The 14374-nt window shown below is 42.9% G+C and overlaps 1 protein-coding gene across 1 annotated transcript in view; it reads right to left on the bottom strand.

Annotated features, from left to right (window-relative positions):
- MLLT10 (MLLT10 histone lysine methyltransferase DOT1L cofactor) overlaps positions 1–4392 on the bottom strand; it is a 292936-nt gene extending 288544 nt beyond the window's left edge. Inside the window, 1 exon segment of the mRNA XM_027776734.1 lies at positions 4320–4392. The gene's annotated coding sequence lies outside the window, so the exon portion shown is untranslated.
- Between the last annotated feature and the right edge of the window lie 9982 nt (positions 4393–14374).

Genomic DNA, 14374 nt, shown 5'->3' with positions numbered 1-14374 from the left:
TAAAATAAAATAAATAATTATTATTATTTTTTTTTTTTTTTTGCCAGAGGGCACGTGTCCTTGGAAGACAGGCAGGGAAAGTGAAAAAGCACATCCCATGGGTAACAGTCGCACTGCAATCCCGTCCCCTCATATCTTCTCCCTTTTGGGATTTTAGGCATGCACACATATGCTCCTAGAGTGTTTTTCAAGCCCCTGGGACTTTGATTTGAACCATGCAATCTGCCATGTGGGATTTAACCACCCTAACCACCACACCACAGGCTGGGACTACCCTCTTGACCCATCTACCTACTACTTGCTTATCTTTTTGTCTTGAATCTGACCTATAACAGCCCCTAGCCAGCCTTGTATCACTGTCCATGTTTACTAATAAACTGAAGTAGAGACTCCTTTGTTTAGTGATGCATTCACCCACAAACAGTAACATATTACAAGGAAACAAGATGGGTCAATCCACAGCCAATCAATTAAGGGAGCTAGATCTCTCAAGGCTTTGAATCCTACCTGAGGACCTGGAAATCACCCTGGACACGTGTGCACACATGCCCAAAATCCCAACAGGATGGAAAAACAAAGGAGTAGAGATTCCAAGATAATCATGCCCCATTATGAGCTGCTTTCTCCCTCCATCTTTCACTCTCTTTCTCTCTAGCAAGCACACGCATACTTTGGCAAGTAAGCAACAACCAAAAAAGAACTCAGAGAGTATACCTATTCATACTTCAAGTCTGTAATTTTTTTTAGTGATTTCATCCTCCATCTTTTAAGCCCCATTATTGTTTGTCCGTTTCTAGAGATTTTTGCTACAGGGTGCATACACTCACCAGAGAGAGATGGAGAACAGAAAGAGAAAAATCGATAACAGAAAGAAAAAAATCAGCCCCCAGAGGGGATGGTCACACCGCAATCCCTTCTCCTTCATTCTTGTCTCAGGATTTTGGGCACACATGCACATGCGCCCAGCCTGACCTAAGTTTTAATCAGCCAGGTCCAGTGTGGTCAACTTCATGGGAGTCCAGCAATGTAACAACTATGCCATCTGCTGGTCTCAAAGCCCCATTATTATAATACTAGAAAAACAGCTATAATTATCCTACAACACATTCCAATGAACAATCTAAACATACCAATAGAACCATAAAAATATTTCTCAGAGATTCGCCATCCTATACAGATTACTTGGTCATTATTACTACTGATCAGAAATTGCCCAGGCAGCCCCAGTCACTATGACACAGAAAGTAGGGTGTCACTACGCAATGCTAGAACCACATCAAAGACCGGAGTTCAGAATCTCAAATTAACCTGAACACAGTAAGCAGGGCCTGTAGCCCGTGATCCCAGCTGACTGGAAGGCTGAGAGGAGGAAAGAGGAGGATTGCAGTATATTGAGACACTGTTCAACTGTTCAGAGTACCTACCTACCTGCCTGCCTGCCAGCCTCTCTCTTGCTAAGGAAAGAAACTCAGGGAAAAAAGAAAAAGAGAAAAAGAAAGAAACTTAGGGGGACAGCAGGTGGCATGGTGGTTAAGACAGGTGGACTCCCACATGGCTGACCACAGTTCAAGTCCCGGATCTGGCAGCTTACTTTCTCACGTTTCTTCTCTCTGTCTCTGGTTAACTTCAATAAAAAAATAAAATAATGACAATGAATAAAATTAAATAATTTTTTAAAAAAAGAAACACACTGAGACCAGCAGATGGCGTAATGGCTATGTTGCTGGACTCCATGTAGTCAACCACAGTTGGTGGCTTAAACTCACGCTGGGCGCGTGTGTGCACACGTGCCCAAGATTTCAAAAGGAGAATGAAGGAAAAGGCACTGTGGCATGGCCATCTTCCCTGGGGGGGGGAAGGGCATGATTTCTCACTTTCTGTCTCTCTTTGGCTTTCTCCCGAGCACATGCGCCCTATAGCAAAAACCTCTCAAAAACAAAAAACAAAACAAGAAACAAAACAAACCTAGAAAAGAGAAAAATATGCATATGTACATACATATTTATACACACACATATATCCCCCAAGCAAAAATAAAAGCTTCTGGGGACCAGAAGTTGCTGTAATGGCTATGTTGCTAGACTCCCATAGAGTTGACCACAATTCAAGTCCCAGACCTGATGGCTTAAACTAAGGCCGGACACATGTGCACACATGCCCAAGATCCCAAGAGAAAGGAGGAGAAGGGATTGTGGCATGGCTATCCCCACCAAGGAGTGATTTCTCACTTTCTATCTCTGTCTCTGTCTTTCCAATGAGCACATGCACCCTATAGCAAAAACCTCTCAAAAAATAAATAAATAAATAAAGGCTTCTGCTATAAACGAGGTTTGTCTTCTTTTTAAAGAATTGTTTATTTGTTTATTTTTCATTTTCATTTGAACAGAAAGAGAAGAGGAGAAAGCAAGACGCCAGGTCCAGGACTCAACCCATGGTCTACCATGTGAGAATCCAATGCCCTTAACCACCATGCTACCTGCCAGCCTAAATAAAAGCTTTTTTTAATAACTAGATAAAATGTTGAAAATTTGTTTTCTGCCTTCTGTCAAGTTCTTAGTCTACTCCAGAAAGAACTACCACATTACAAATGGTCATAATTTGTTTTTAATTTATTTCTTCCAAGGCCAACACATGGTATGGTGGTTAAGGTTCTGGACTCCCACATGGCCAACCATGGTTCAAGTCCTGGACCAGGCGGCTTGCTTTCTCATTTTCCCTGTCTGTCTCCCTTTGGTCAAATGAAAAAATAACAAATGGATTTTTTTTTTTTTTTTTTTTTTGGAGAGATTTTCGCTATAGGGCATGTGCGCTCGCCAGACAGACAGAGAGAAACATTAGAGACAGAAAGCAGGAAATCACCCCCAGGGGGGATGGTCACGCCGCAATCCCTTCTCCTCTATTCTCCTCTCGGGATGTTGGGCACGCACGCACACGCGTCCGGCGTGAGTTTTAAGCCACCGGGTCCGAGACGTGAACCACGGTCGACTACGTGGGAGTCCAGTGACATAGCCATTACGCTAACTGCTGGTTCCCATTTTTTTTTAATTTATTTCTTCCATGAGCAAGAGACACAGAAAGATATAGACAGCCAGCACCCTCAATAGAATCATGGCACTACAATCTGCTCCTAACCTTAGTCATTCCTGCATCATGGGCACATGTGTGTCTGGCACACTCAAGGTCTCCAGCACAAACCGGAGGCTCCTGTGTGGGTTAGCCTCATTTTACTCATTTGCCAGTGATCAACACAGCTAACGGTAATATTTCTGTATGGTTAATGAAGAATAAATCTATTCTCCCTGATATTTCGGTAAGTTTAATTGGAAAATTGCCTTGGGCCACAAAGAATAAACATATCTTTTCCTTATTTTTCTTTTAAGAGATATTTTTGCTATAGGGCCCATGTGCTCAGGAAAGAGACAGGGAGATTCAGAGAGAAAGCAAGAAATCGGCCACCAGGGGACATAGCCACACCACAATTCCTTCTCCCCTATTCTCCCCTTGGGGTTTTGGGCAGAAACATAGGCTCTCAGTGTGAGTTTGAAGCCACTAAACCACCTATTGGCCCCTCTTCTTCATTCCTCTTTTTTTTTAAATATTTATTTATTTATTTAATTCCATTTGTTATTATTTTTTAATTTGACCAGAGAGAGATAAAGGGAAAGTGAGAAAGCAAGCTGCCAGGTCTGGGCCTCGAACTGCGGTTCGCCATGTGAGAGTCCAACACTCTTAACCACCATGCCACCTGCCAGCCCTGGCTCTTTCTCATTCGTATAGATGACAAAGGAATTCAAAAAGAAAGTAGCCAACCAAATAAAAAAGGGAAAGTTTTGCCAAAGGGACTGCATGTTTAAAAACAGGGAGTGTTCAAAACTAAACTAAACACATACAGATCCAGTAAGAAAAAACTTGACACTCACAAAAACTGTTGTGCTTTTTTTACCATTAAACAAAAAATAGTAGAATTATCAATACACTTTCATATTTCTACTGCCACTGTAGTCTAACTATGATTAGCTAATGTAATCTTCAAATTATTAATATTTCAAGCATTCCTGATCTGCAACTACAATTATGAAAGCCCACATGACTTCACATTTTTGTTTTCAAATGATACACCACCATATATTTACTTGGTTCAATTTATTTTTTGTATTTTAACAAATCTCTTTTAAATGCCAAGTCAATATATAGCCTAAATTTTTTCCTTTACTGACAACATTTAAATAAAAGACTGATAATGTTTAAACGACAACATGACTACAGCCTCCTAAATTACTCACTGAACTATTTTAAAGGTTTTGATAAACAGCCCTTACCACTCTGGCTGCTCTCTCCTGAGATTCACATTTTCTGCAAAACCATGGTCCAGTGGGTACTTGAACAATGCCATAGCACGCTGTGGAGAAATAAAATGTTTTTTAAAATATTAAGATTTAGTTAAGGAATGTCAATACCCTTTTCAAAATCCTGGTAAACTACCTGCTTTAGAGACATTAAAACATTTCATATTCTTTTTACCACACTTATAACCAACTTAATTAAAATACTAAAACTGTATATGTGGCCTGCCCCACGGCCTCATAGTTAAGAGAGCCAGATCCCACAATTGTGCGATTTAAATCCCAGACCTGGTGGCTTGAAAACACACAGAACATGTGTTTAAGCCTGAAATTCTAAAAGGACAGAGAAATGAAGAAACTTCTAGCCATACCCCATTGGGGAGGGCTTTTTTCCCTCTTCCTCTCTTTCTCAGGCTAGTGTATATGTCCTCTGGCAATTTTTTTTTTTGAGAGGTTTTCGCTATAGGGCGCGTGCACTCGCTAGAAATCTAGAAAGAGAGAGACAGAGAGATAGAAAGCGAGAAATCACCCCCCCAGGGGGAATGGCCACACAACAATCCCTTCTCCTCCATTGCCCTCCCAGGATCTTGGGCACACAAGCACACGCGCCCGGCATGAGTTTAAGCCACCGGGTCCAAGACTCGAACCGCAGTCAACTACATGGGAGTCCAATGACATAGCCATTACGCTAACTGCTGGTCCCAAAATTAAATATCTCTTTAAAAAAAAAAAACAGTGAAGTGCAAGGGGACCAGCAAATGGCATAATGGTTACATCGCTGGATTCCAACGTGGCAGGCTTCGGTTCAAATCCTAGACCTGGCAGCTTCAAACTCACACTGGGCAAGGGCATATGTGTGCCCAAATCCAGAGAGGAGAGTGAAAGAGAAGTGACTGTGGCATGGCCATCCCCTCTGGAGGGGGATTTCTCACTTTGTCTCTCTGTCTCTGGCAAGCCCATGTGCCCTATAGCAAAAGTTTCTTTAAAAAAAAAAAAAAGTGAAAATACCGGACCAGCAGGTGGCATAAAAGTTAAGGCACTTGATCTACATGGCCAACTCCACAGTTTAAATCCTGGACTCAGAATTTGAAATCACACTGGGCACCTGTGTGCGTGTGCCCAAGATCCCGAGAGAATGGAGAAGGGAATGCAGTGTGATCACCACCCTTGGGAATGATTACCCACTTCTCTGTGTGTTTCACAAAAGCACATGCACCTTATGGAAAAAAAAAAAAAAAAAAAAAAGAAGAGAACTCATTAATATGAAATGTCCAGAATACATAAATCCATACACAGAAGATAGATTACTGGTCACCCAGGGGTAGAGAAACTGGTAAGATATAAGAAGTAACTGCTAATAGGTCCAAGATTTGTTAGGGTGATAAAAAGATCTAAAATTGGTTGTGGTAAAGGTTACACAATACTGTAAATATTTTTTTAAGAATTATTTTATTTAATTTTATTCATTGTTATTATTTTATTAAAGTTAACCAGAGAGACAGAGAGAGAAGGAAAGCTATAAAGGAAGCTGCCAGGTCCAGAATTCAAACCCTGGTCAGTCACGTGGGAGTCCAGCCGCCTTAAGCCACCACGCCACCTATCAGTCTCATTTCTGTGAATATATTAAAAACTACCAAAACTACAGAATTTTGGGGCCGGCAGGAGGCCCACGTGGTGGTTAAGGCACTAGACTCCCTCCCACACGCAGTTTGAGTCCCACACGTGGCAGCTTGCTTTCTCATTTTCCCCCTTGGCATACTTACGCATGCACACGCTCTCTGTCCCTCTCTGGTCAAATGAAAATAAAAGAAAGCAAGAAAAGAAAGGAAGAAATAAAGAAAGTTGAGTGAAATAATTCTTAAAAAAAAAAAAAAAAGAAGAAACTACATAATTTTACACTTACTAGGGTAAATTGTGGGTTAGTCCTGTAGAATAACTGTTAAGCACTGTACACAGGAAGCGAGATCCCACATGGTTAATAACTGTTCAAGTCCCAGCCCAGTGGCTTAAAAAAACTACATGCATGTGTACACATGCCCAAAACTTATTACAGAATAAAGAAATGGAAGAAAAAAAAGGATTGTAAGGTGACCACACCCTACTGGGGAAGGCTCTCTTACTTGCGGGCTCTCTCTCTAGTGAGTACGCACCCAAGTAGTAACCTAAAAAAAACAGGGGGCGTGAAATTGAGGGTTGAGTCAATGACCTACCAGTTACATCTCTAGACTCCCAAGTAGTTGCATGCGGTTCAAGTCCCAGATCCGGAACCTTAAAAGTCACACTGGGTAGAGCTGTCGATAGGTTCATGTACCTACTATTTGAACAGAATCCTAACCTGTTTCCTGGCTTTAAGTTTTAAGCGAAGTTATCTAGCATTTCTTTGATTTATTAAAGTTAAAACTGCTTTTCTTGAAATTATCAGCTGAACTTGGTATCGAAAGGATTTAGATTATTTAAGAAATTGTGTGATCAATAAAATATGGGGCAAAAAGGAATGGAAAACAACTGTAAACACCAGAGATACTGGGAAGGGTGGGAAAGGACAGAGGGTCAGAAATAGGGGTAAAATATGTATGTGTGTGTGTGTATACATATATATATATATATATATATATATATACATAAATATATACATGAAACTAGAAATGGAAAATTATTGACAATAACATGCATGATTGAGTCACTATGCAGTATATTCTGGATGGGAAATCATTTTGTATGCTTGTGATGATGCTTAGGGAATGAATGTAAATTAATTAAAAAAATGTTTCAGAAAAAAAAAAAAAGCTCATGGAAATATGTATAATGGGAAAACTATGTATGAATTTCAAAAAGTTTTTGTACAAAGGGGGACCAGCAGTTAGCGTAATGGCTATGTTGCTGGACTCCCACATAGTCGACTGTGGTTCGCATCCCGGACTGGGTGGCTTGAAACTCACGCCGGGTGCATGTGCGTGAGTGCCCAAGATCCCCAGAGGAGAATGGAGGAGAAGGGATTGCAGCGTGGCCATCCCCCCGGAGGATGATTTCTCACTTTCTGTCTCTCTGTCTCTGTCTTTCTAGCGAGCACAGGAGCCCTACAACAAAAACCTCTCCAATAAAATAAAGTTCTGTATCTTGATGGCCATTGTCAGTATCCTGATTGTGATATTGTGTTGTTGTGCAATTGGTTATCATCAGGGAAAACTGAGGAAAGGGTGTGTCACACTGGGAATGTGTGCATGCATGCATACCCAAGATCCAAAAAGGAGAATGGAGGAAAAGGAACTGCGGCACAGCCATCCCTTGCAGGGTATGATTTTTCTCTCTCTCCTCTCTCGTAAGTGCACATGCCTTATGGCAAAAATCTCTCGAAAACTGAGGACAGCTGGTGGCATAGTGGTTAAGGACACTGGACTCCCACATGGCTGACCATGGTTCCATTCCTAGACTGGCGCCCTGCCTTCTTGTTTTCTCTCTCTCTCTCTCTCTCTGTCCCTCTCTGGTCAAATTAAAATAAATCAACAAAGTTAATAAAAAATAATTTTTTTAAAGAATCACTTAATTGTATTCATTCATTCATTCATTTTTTTTAATTTTTTTAACCTTATTTTTATTTATTTATTCATTCATTCATTTTAATTTGACCAGAGAGAAGGAAAGTGAGAAAGCAAGCCACCAGATCCAGGACTCGATCCATGGTTGGCCATGTGGGAGTGTCCAGCACCCTTAACCACCACACCACTTGCTGGTCCCCATTTTATTTTAATTTGACAAGAGAGAAAGTGAGAAAGCAAGCCACCAGGTCTGGGATTTGAACTGAGGTCACCCATGTGGGAGTGTCCAGCTCCTTAACCACAATTCCACCTGCTAGTCCCCAATAAAAATAATTTTTTAAGGAATTATTTTTTATTTAATTTTATTTATCCATTCATTTTAATTTGACCAGAGAGACAACGAGAAAGAAAGTGAGAAAGCAAGCTGCCAGGTCTGGCATTCAAACCGTGGTCAGCCATGTGGGAGTATCCAGCACCTTAGCAACCACGCCACCAGCTGATCCCTAAAAAAAATTCTTAAAAAAAAAAAAAAAAAAACTCGGGATCAGCAGTTGGTGTAATGGCTATGTCACTGGACTCCCATGTAGTCGACGACGGTTCGTGACCCAGACCTGGTGGCTTAAAACTCAAGCCAGGAGCATGTGCATGCATACCCACCCAAGATCCTGAGAGGAGAATGGAAGAGAAGGGATTATGGTGTGGCCGTCCCCTCTGGGGGTGATTTCTCACTTCCTGTTTCTCTGTCTCTGACTTTCTGGCAAGCACCCACATCCTATAGCAAGCCTCTCCAAAAAAAAAAAAAAAAAAAAAAAACAATTTTCACATGGGGCAAAGGGCCCAACAGGTGGCATAGTGGTTAAGGTGCTGGACTCTCACATGTTCAGCCATAGTTTTGAGTCCCAGATCCACCAACTTTAAATTCATAGCAGGCACATTTGCATGCATGCACAAAATTTCAAGAGGAGAATGGGAAAGGGATTGCAACATGTCCATCCTCCTCCCCAGGGAGGTGATTTCTCACTTTCTGTCTCTCTGTTCCTGTCACTTTGGCAACACACATCCTATAGCAAAACTAATAGTAAAAAATAAATTAAAAATATATATACGGGGCAGCAGGTGGCATGGTAGTTAAGAGCCCTGGACTCCCACATGGCCGACCACAGTCAAATCCTGACCTGGTGGCTTGCTTTCTTACTTTCCCTCTCTCTCTCTGATCAAATTGGAAAATAATAATAATAAAGTTAAAATAAAAATAATTCTTTATAAAAAAAAATGTACATATGTAAGTAAATATTGGACCAGTATGGTGGTTAAAAGGGCTGGACTGGGACCAGCAGTTAGTGTAATGGCTATGTCGCTGGACTCCCATGTAGTCGACCACAGTTCGAGTCCCAGACCCGGTGGCTTAAAACTCACGCTGGGCGTGTGTGCATACGTGCTCAAGATCCCAAGAGGAGAATGGAGGAGAAGGGACTGTGGCGTGGCCATCCCCCCTGGGGGGTGATTTCTCGCTTTCTGTCTCTCTGTCTCTGTCTGGCGAGCGCACGCACCCTACAGCAAAAACCTCTTCAAAAAAAAAGAGGGCTGGACTCCCACATGGTCGACCACGGTTCGAATCCCAAACCTGGCAGCTTGCTTTCTCACTTTCTCTCTCCCTCTCTCTCACTCTCTGTCTCTCTCTGGTCATATTTAAATAAATAAATAAAGTTAACTAAAATAACTCTTATATATATATGTAAATAAATGAAGTTAAAATAATTCTTTAACACACACACAGGGCGCATGCTTGTGTACCCAAGATCCTAACAAGCTGGTAGGCTGTGACAGGAAGAGGGGAGGATGATGGTGGCTTGGTTAATACCCTACAGAGGGGGCCGGTGAGTGGCATGGTGGTTAAAGGCACTGGACTCCCACATGGCTGACCACGGTTCAAGTCTCGGACCTGGTGGCTTGCTTTTTCACTTCCTTTCTCTCTCTGTCTCTCTCTGATCAAATGGAAAATAATAATGATAGGAATAATAAATAAAGTTAAATGAAATAATTAAAAAAAAAAAATACCCTACAGAGGGTGCACTCTCCCCTCCTTCTTCTCCCCTTCCTTCTCTCCAATCTTTTTGTGTCTCCCTTCCCAAACAGTATGCACACGCATGCTATCATTATTTCAATATTCTTTTTTTAAAAACACTGTTGTTGGGGGTCCTGGCAAATGGCGTGGTGGTTAAGGGCGCTGGACTCCCACATGGCCAACCATGGTTCGAGACCTGGACCTGGCGGCTTGCCTTCTCACTTTCTCTTTCTTTCTCTCTCTTCTCTCTCTCTCTCTCTCTCTCTCTCTGGCTCTGTCCCTGTGTGGTCAAATTAAATAAATAACTTAAGTTAAATTTAAAAATTTATTAAAAAAAAAAACAGTTAAACAGTTATTAGGGTCAACTAGTGGTGTGGTGGCTGGGGCACTGTGGTTCTAGTACAGATCTGGCAGCCTGCTTTCTCACTTTCCCTCTTTCTCTCTCTCTGGTGAGTGCATCAAACTGAAAAATAATAATAGATAAAATTAAGTAATTCCTTAAAAAAAAAAAATAAAAAACGGGAACAGCAGGTGGCATAGTAAAGGCGCTGGACACTCCCACATGGCCAACCATGGATCGAGTCTTGGACCTAGTGGCTTGCTTTCTTACTTTCTCTCACTCTATTTCTCTGTGTGTTTGAGAGAGAGAGGTGTCAAATTAAAAATGAATGAATAAAAATAAATTAATAAAGTTAAATAATTCTTCAAAAAAATTATGCAGAGCTGGCACAGCAGCTTAGAAATTAAGTGAATCCCATTCTCAGCCTCAACAGATTAAAAAAGCATACCAGACAGTGTGTGTGTGTGTGTGTGCCCCCAAATCCCAACAGAATGAAGGAGAAGGAATTGTGGCAAGACTACACCACATTGAGAAGTGGTCTCTGCCTCCATCTCTCTCTCTCTCCCCGACAAGGGAATATACCCTCTTACAGTTAATATAAAAAAGTACATTTATTTCTAAATGTATAATACGAATTCTCAAGTTTATCTGAGTATACATCACATTCTAACCGACAATTTCCTTCTTTAAAAATTAGTTTGATGGGACCAGCAATGAGCATAATGGCTATGTCGCTGGACTCCCATTACGCTTGACCATTATTTAAGTCCCAGACCCAGTGGCTTAAACTCACGCCCGGCGCGTATGCATGCATGCCCAGATCCCGAAAGGAGAATGGAGGAGAAGGGATTGTGGCATGGCCATCCCCCCTGGGGGGTGATTTCTTGTTTTCTGTCTCTCTGTCTCTCTGGCGAGCGCATGCACCCTATCACAAAAAAACCTCTCCAAAGAAAAATTAGTTTGATTAGCTAGCTCAGTAATACTGTACAACTGAAAAGAATCCAGATCCTACATGGCAATTACAGTTTGAATCCCTTGCTTCATCATGCATGAGTGGCCAAAATCTGATAGGCTAAATATCAGGAAGAAAGGGATCAGGGTGTGACCAGACCCTGTGGAGAGAGCTCATCTCTCTCCAGTCTGTCACGCGTATTATATGTATACATGCTCTATCATGAATAGCAAAAAGTAAACACTGGTTTTTAAGAGAGCTGACGGTGTTACAACAGTAAGACACAGTGCTCTGTGAAGCTGCCCTTTCATGAGAAGATGCCAGCTTTGCACCCAGAGACCTCCCTGAATATGTGAGAAACATGTCCATAGACCAGGACTTGTTGAGACTGGGAGTATATTGAGACTTCCAGAACTTGTTGGCAGTTCTGTCTGTCTCTCTCCCTCATGGGATAAACAAACTTTTCAAAAACTGTTTTTTGGGACCAGCAGATGGTGCAGCCATTATGTCACTGGACTCCCACATGCCAACCATGGTTCAAGCCCTGGACCCTGTGTCTTGAAAATCACGCCAGATGCACGTGCCCAAGATCCCAAGAAGAGAATGGAGGAGGGACTGTGGCATGGCCAATCTTCGTGGAGGGTGATTTCTCACTTTCCCTCTCACTGTCTCTCTGCCTAGCCAGCACACATGCCCTAAAGCCAAAACTTCTTTAAAAAAAAAAAAAACACTATTTTTTTTCCTACGGAATTATTTATTCATTCATTTATTATTTTAATTTGACCAGAGAAAGACAGATGCACAGAGAGAAGGAAAGTGACAAAGCAAGCCACGGAGACTCAAACCGTGGTTGGCCATGTGGGAGTGTCCAGCGCCTTAACCACCATGCCACTTGCTGACCCCCTAAAGTAGTTTTTAATATTAATATTTAATTAGCTCAAAACTGCAAATTTTTCAAACATGCAAAAACACTAAGAGTCTATTGAAATTTTCATATGACCTTGCTCAGCAGAAGACTGAAAATATCTGAAATATTGGAAAGCATTTAAAGAACACAAAATCTTAACTTTTTTAAAACTTTTTAAAAGTTGGGGCCTGCAGGTGGTGTGGTGGTTAAGGCGCTGCACTCCCACAATGTTGACCATGGATTGAGTTCCAGAGCTGGAGGCTTGCTTTCTCACTTTCCCCACTCCCTCTCTCTGGTAAAATTAAGTAATAAAAATAATAAATAAAGTTAACAGATAATTCCATAAAAATAAAAAAAACTCTTAAAAACTAAACAACAAATCTTTTTCTTTTTTCTTTGAAGAGAAATTTTTGCTATAGGGCCTATGTGCTCCCTAGAAAGACAGAGAAACAAAGTGAGAAGTCACCCCCCTGGTGGGATGGCCATGCTGGGATCCCTTCTCCTCCTCCTCCATTTTCCTCTTGGGATCTTGGGCAAGCACGCACACAGGCCTGGAGAGAGTTTAAGTCGCCAGGTCCAGGACTTGAAACATGGCTGACTACGTGGGAGCCCAGCAACGTAACCATTACTCCATCTGCTGGTCCCAACATCAAACCCCTTTCAACACTTATAGACACCAGAGTAAAAATGTTCTGTATGTCAGTAAACAAAGATCAGTAAACAAAACTGACCATCAGAGTCCAAAACCTTGGTTTTTTGTTTTGTTTTGTTTAAGATTTCCATAGGGCAGATACACTCACCAGAAAGGACAGCACAAAGAGAGAGGAGAGGAAAGGTGAGAGATCACCCCCTGGGGGGATGGCTACACTACAATCCCTTCTCCTCCATTCTCCTCCTGTGCTCTTGGGCATGCACCCACACAAATACCAGGCACAATTCTAAAGCCACGGAGACTGGGACTCCAACGGTTGAGGGCAATGTGGGAGTCCACCCATGTATTGTGCCATTTGCTGGCCCCTCAGTATCTAGTTTTAACAGACGTGATTTTCACTCCTTAAAAAAGGGATGTGGGCCACCAGGTCGTGGGGAGGTTAAGGCAGCTGGATCCCACATGGTCAACTTTGTTTAGGAGTCCCAGACCTGCTGGCTTGAAAATTACATCGGTGTGCATATACACATGCACCCAAAATCCTGAGAATGAAGAAGGGACTGGAATGGAGAAGGGACTACGGCATGGACCAGTGATTTTTTACTTTCTCTCTCTTTCTCAGGTGAACATACTCACCTTATAGCAAAAGCTTAAAAAAAGAAAAAGACCACAACTTCATGCCTTATATTCAGTTTGCTTTCCTTTGTAGTGTCCCTGCATACAGTACCAAGCCTAGACAACAAGAACATCACTCAATGAAGTGAGGAATGGGAAAGGGAGAAGGAAGGTGAATAAACAGGGAGCCACCAGTAAGGCTACTTGGGCCTCAATTCCTTACCACGTGAAGAGTTAGAAACTTCAAGGCTAGAAAACTATCTTGTGTCCTTGGGTTTTGTTGTATAGCCAAAACACTCACTTCATGGAAATATGCATAAATACATTCAAGGGCTCCCTAGCCAACCTGCAACATGCCACCCTTCTTCAGTCACCTAGGCTAAAGTGGGCTGAGGCAGCCACTGGACCGCCCTCCCCACCAGCCCAGTGCAGCTCAGCCCAGGCACTCTGCAAGGCTGGCCCTGCGGCAGGAGGAGCTAAGCCAGATAGCTAGGGGTGCAACCTAGGCTGCCCTTCCCTCCCTACCCTAAGAGCCAAGGCCACCCTGTGTCCCACCCTCCCCATCGCAGGGTGTCCTGCCTTCCCAGCCTCCCAGGCAGGCTCCACACCACAGGAAGACACACTGCGGCAGATGGGAGCAGGACGTAAAGGGAGGGCTCTCCAGCTACCAGGCCCCCACCCACAGCTGCCTTGACCCCCAGGAGCGGCGAACGCTCCCCACCAACCCCAACCCAGGCGCGGGGCGCGGGGCGCACCAAGGCTGCCTAGGAAAGTGTGCGGGCCCGGCCACGGGAGCAGTTGGCGTCCGAATGACACTTGAGAGAGTGTGAGCAGAATCACATGACAGCCGGGCCACATGCACTTTCTCTCCCAGGCGCAGCCCACACCCCCTCCACCCCGCGGCAGACCCCCAAGTCCCTCCTGGGGCCGACACGGGGCCGGGGCGGGGCGGGGGGGCTGCCGGTGT

Source organism: Tupaia chinensis, unplaced genomic scaffold, assembly GCF_000334495.1.
Source record: "Tupaia chinensis unplaced genomic scaffold, TupChi_1.0 Scaffold000060_1, whole genome shotgun sequence".
NCBI lineage: Eukaryota > Metazoa > Chordata > Mammalia > Scandentia > Tupaiidae > Tupaia > Tupaia belangeri.
The sequence above is the reverse complement of the archived record's forward strand: the minus strand, read 5'-3'. Positions and strand labels throughout refer to the sequence as shown.